Genomic DNA, 6,000 nt, shown 5'->3' on the forward strand with positions numbered 1-6,000 from the left:
TGAGGCTGTGTGACCCGGGGATCTGACTTAGCGTAGGTTGTACTGGAAAGTTCAGTTATCACTTCAAATGTTGGGTTTGTTCCAAAACAACTTGTCAGTAGTTGCATGTTTTGCACTTTTTAGTACAAGTTTTATAGCCTTGAAACTTGAGAGTTTTGGAAACACATTTGCTGCATTTGGACTTACAAAATGCATAATTTACATCAATTTCTAAATAATTTTATTTATTTATGTATTTAATTCATACTTATTGTTTATTAAAATGAAAACACAATAATATTTAATGTATGCGTTTTTAAATTTTTTAATATTTCTTTTTTACATTATACATAATTTTTGAATATTGTAGGATCATTTATTTAATGTAAATGGAAGCAAAGTAACAAAATGTATCATTTAACGATCTGCAGTGCACAGTCACACTTTAAGTCATTTTGCATGCTTAAAGCATTTTCGTGAATGATTCACTCTACCGATATAACATCACCAACAAGATCCTCCGATATGAGGCTGAGCCAAGTGTGAACACAGCCTGGCTCGGACACCACTATCAAGTTAAAGTAAAAAAAGAGAAAGGAGTAGACTGGGAAAGAAAAATCGATAAGAAGAAGGCCATTGTAATGCCTCTATAATGGGCTAAAGTATTAATTATTCAGCTGAGGCCATTTTATCTGGCAGCCGGGAGGAGAAATATGCAGCTTTGTACGACATGTCTGAGGTCATTACCAACTCTTTCCTTTCCGGCTCTTTCTTTCTCACACGCGAACGCACCGTGCACCACCATGACCTTATCTTCCCAACCTTCTCCGCAGAGAAGGCGCACGTGTGATGCGAATAAAAAAATACCGCCGGCTATCCAGATGCAGATCAGGCTATCACTGCTTCTCTACCAGCCAATCCATCAAGTCCCGTTCTGTCTCAAAGGGCGTGCGGCGAGAATTTCGATTCCTCCAGCTGGTCCGCCGCGGCTCCGAAACGGCGTCCTCGAAACGATGAGCGCGTGACGCGATTCCCAATGACTCAAGATCTCCTTCGATTTATTTCTCTATCCGTTACCGTGGCAACACTGCACGCACGCATCATCTTCCGCCATCGCTGTCGTTGTGACATCACAAAGTCAAACGTACACGTGTCGGGTGTCGTGAAACATCTGTCAGAGGCTCATGCTGTCACATGGCATTACAGTCATGGTTGAGGCCGGGCCTGCAGGGGATGACAGTACAGCAGGAATATCTCTGCGGGTACGCCCTTGTCGCTGTCCGGCTGGGCTGAGGCGGGATTGACTCGAAGCGCCGGTCACGCGGGGGTGCGGACGCTTTGGGGGAATTGTGCCGTCAAAGGCATGGAAGAATGTTTCGGGCCAGACTCGTCCAGTCGCTTGGTCAGTGGGGAGCTCAACGTGACTGGTTTAGTCTTATACGTATAGACTGTTTAAATAGTTTCAGCTCACTTGAGGTGTTGTTTTTTCTGCTGTAAAAATCTATTAACTATCTATAAAATCTATTATTCGATCTATTAACACTTATTTAACTTAACACTTGTTATAGTTGTGGAGCAGCGTTCAGCTCATATAATTTACATTTTAATCTGATGCAGGTTGGAGTTCAGCATCCTCAAACTTCTCTAATTCTCGAATTGATTTCCTAAAAGCATCCAGTAAAATAAAAGGAAACATACATAAGGATTAGATGTGCAATGAGAAGCATGCGTAAAGATCTTTAATTCATCATCCGTCCTTCTGGCGAACTCTCACTCTCTTCTCGCCCGCCCGTCTTCTCGCTCTCCTTATTTGCCCTGATGCTCCTCACAGACGGAGGTATTTATCATCTTTATTCGAGGAGTTTGAGGCTTGTGGCTCGGGCAGCGGCATCGGGCTGATGAATGGGGCAGTCAGTGATGTGCAGCCACCTCGGGGGGCCGAACGAGACAGCTATTTAGTGACTGAACAAGACACATCGCTTTTCTTTTATTGTTTTCAAACTGCACAGAGGGAGATAAAGCCGAGTCTGGGCAATGGGAAGAAAGAATAAAAAAGGGGGATATATAGCGGGTGGTCGCAGGGAACAGCAAATAGCCCCTGGATCCACACTGTGTATACATACATACAGGAAAAAACACACGTGGTTACAGTTATATTGCCTCTTTGTCCAAACTGTCCCTTGTGTGAAAACATCTCTCAGGTCAGAATTGAGTTCAATCGCCAGCCGTGTCCAACTCATTTCTGCTGAAAACGGAACGAGAAAAATTACATCTCTCTTTCTATATTGTATGAAATAAAAGTGTAGACTTTTTATGAGACACAGTTTGGACAGATGTAGAAAAAGGTGCGGCGTAAAGTGCTATAAGATAGCGTATATTTGTGCCTATATGTTTTACTTAAGTGTGTCTATACAGTTAGTAATCTATACAAACAATCTCCATACTCTTCATACTAAAAATATTGTAAATTGAAAATGTAGCATGAGTAGTACATACAGTACAAATCACAAAACTATAGTTTGTGTCTAAATAATTTACTATTTTTGAATGTTTTTATGAAATACAAATTTTATTTAAAAAAAATATATATTAAGTGTGACTTAGATAAATATATATTGCTAGAAGTTCTCGATGACCAGGTAACTTTAAGCAGGCGTAACACACAGGGTTTCTGTCAATCTCATATTAATCTTGAGAGAAGAATTGCATACTACGTATCTTCGAAGAGTATTTTGTTTTATCACATTTATATTAGATAGATACAGCCGTACGATAGATTTTGAAAACATACGGTGCGTGCCGGAGAGAATTGTCTAATAAGGAACTAAGAAAAGTTGTTGTGAAACAGTTCTATATGTTCGAAAAAAACTTTCCGAAACCTGTATGATCGCTGGGGGAGTGTATCGAGCACAGAAATACTACGTAATACGCCCAACTCGTTTTTTGACAAGTTGACCATGTTAAGCATGAGAAGACAGCACGTTTAACATTGCAAAGATGTCAGAATGTGCAACACATCATTGCAGGGCCGCTTTAAAAGTCTGGTACAACCCAGTCTCATGGCACACATTTAGAAGTTGTTAAATTGGTCTGTCCGCTCATAGTAGCTCAATTGAATTTATTTGAAGCGACAATAATACTTTGTGCGAAAAACAAACCGAAATAATGCATTTAACCGATATATTCCCTTCTGTCTTGTAAGTCTATGTTGCACGTTCACAAGAGCACTGCGATGCATGCACATTGGGTTTGTATAGGATTGGAAGGGCATTATTTTGGGGCTATAAGGCAGTGTTTCTCAATCATGGACCTCGAGATTTAGACTTAAAATAAGAAAAACATTCAAATAAGTGAACAGCCTAATGTTCCAGTACCTTGATATGACATGAGTTCCTATTTAAATGTAATTCTATTTCGCTTATTTTATCGGCTAGGCAATCTTACAACGAAAGCACTTCCTACTTTAAAATACAAGTGTTGATGTTTGGCTTGTGTCAGTAGACCAAACTGAACATTTACAACAAACCCCCTTATGATTAAATATATTGATGTGTGGGTGAGTAAAGGGTAAAAGAGTGAAAATAGAGAAGCACAGAGAGGTTTGGTGAACACGCTGAATGTAGTTTCAGTGATGGCCACAGATAAAAGGCAGATGCGGTGGATGAGTGTTGGGTACGACAGGAAAAAGACGGTGACTGCCTGTGTCCTCGCCTCTCCTTTCATGCAGACGAGCATATGTGGCCTGACAAGCTGACATTGCCAGCGGTGTGTGCAGGACCGGCCGGGCGTTTGTGTGTGTGTGTGCTGACATCCAGCAAACAGACAGCTGATGGCACAGATTAGCTTCAACCGTACTGGTAACTGTCAGGGGCCGTGCTATACCCTCAACACCACAAACACACACATCTGACCCCACTACACCCCTTCACACATACACATGAACCTCTCTTCAAAGGAGAAAAAGTTTTTTGTGGAAATTTAAATTTGAACGAATTTCCCACTTTTTCGGAACACTTCTGAAGGTTTATTAGATGTATTACACTGATCTGTAAATGTCATGTGACTCAAGCGAAATGCACTGTAGATGACTTTCTTACTTAGTCTTTTTTTCATGTTTTCCAGTAAAAATCTCTAAACATTTTTGAATCAAGATGCATATTCTCAATGATCAGACTGACCTAAGAAAATAATTCTTGTTTTTAGTCTAAAAATATGAAATTTCAGGGAATTTGTGTTTAAAACAATGTGGATTGAAAAATAATCCTCAATTGAGAAGAAAAAGGTAAACCTTAATTCGAGATTATTTTTCTAACCCCTTGGCAGGTTATTTTGCTTGTTATAAGCACAAATTCACTGAAATTTTATATTGTTTTATTAAAAACAAGAATTATTTTAAGGTAATTTTGCTCAGCGAGGAAATGCATCTTGATTGAAGAATTTGTAGATATTTTTAGATGTTTTGAAGTTTGGTGTGATGGTGACCTCATAACCCAAATCTTCAATTGTGATTTCTGAGAGTACAAAAAGAAATAAGGTTATTGTCAAATGAACTAATGCAATTTTATTAAAAAAATCTTTTTTCTTTGCTCAGGTCAAAATAAGAGTGAAGATGCTTTGTATTTTTTCAGCCCTTTATTACTGGAAAGAAAACAAGTTCATATTCACATTTAAGCAATACAATAATAATATTTCTACAAATAAAGTTCAAAAATAAATGTTTATGTTAGAACCTGGATTTTGGTCACAGATTGCATGTGTCTTGTCATCCTGACAGTCATTCACGTTGCTTTTGGATGACATTTGTCACTCCTGAGCAGTATCAGACAAGTTACCTTGAAAAGTAATGAATTACTAGTTACTAATTACATATTCAACAGTGTAATAAGATTACTGTTCAACTTTCTCTCTCCCCTTTATCAACCTTGATTTGTTAAGCGGTTCAAGAATAGAACAACTCTTACCTAATTCAAATAAATAAAATAAAATTACATAAAGTAGGATAATTTACTGAACAAAGTATTACAAATGTGAGAATTATAAAGCAAGGATTCAAAAGTAAAGCCCATTGCACAATAAGTCCGAAATTTGAGTCCGAAATTTCCACACGTTAAAAATTAAATACGACCTCACGTTGTGTCAATCACACTTACACACTCCCTTCGGTATTTTCGTCCGTCATAAAGAAATTCGGACCAGGTTTGATTTCTGCGTTTTTCGGATCCGTTTAGCTTTTTGAGTTGCCTTTTTAACAATTCAGAGACACCGTACAAACGACACCCAAATAGGAAAAAACGTTTACGAAAATTTCGGATTGTTTGTGCGAAGACCTTTAGACTTAGAATTTTTATGTAAATTCTATTATTGCACACAAAGTATTTAGTACCACCAGAATTAACTGTAATGAAATTTCAGAAAAAAACAAGAGTAATCCCTTACTTTACTTAATTGCTTAGTTACTATTAACATCCAAAACTGCTCCTTTTTCATTTCCTGAAAACATCTAATTTGGACATCTGGGGTTTTGCGGTATTTAATATACAGTATTTATGTAGCTAGCTTTTCAAAAAAAAAATCTTTATCACAACTAAGAAGTACAGAGAATGTTATTCGTGTTATATTTATAATGATCTTTAGTATCTAGTTAAATTTGATATTTAGTCATTTAGCAGACACTTTTATCCAAAGCAAATGTGCATGGTAAACACCAGAGGCAATTACAACAACACAATGACAACACTGCATAAGCATTTGAGTGTAGTCAGCATCCTCACTGCTCGTGATTCCTTCAACACTGCTCTTTTAACTTCTCGTAATGTGTATTTTTGTATCTGGTGTTTGTTGAATGTCAATCGGTGTGATTTGTTGTGGTTTGTAATGTGTAATTGTATTGAGTGCAGTCAGAGAGACGGCGGGTGTGTTTGGGGACCGGAGAGCTACCATTATGGTCTGACATTACGCTGATGTTTTGTTCCACACGCGTGTGTATGTAGAGAGCATGTTATTAACATCTCACAGATGAAT

This window comes from Triplophysa dalaica, chromosome 1, assembly GCF_015846415.1.
Source record: "Triplophysa dalaica isolate WHDGS20190420 chromosome 1, ASM1584641v1, whole genome shotgun sequence".
NCBI classification, from domain to species: Eukaryota; Metazoa; Chordata; class Actinopteri; order Cypriniformes; family Nemacheilidae; genus Triplophysa; species Triplophysa dalaica.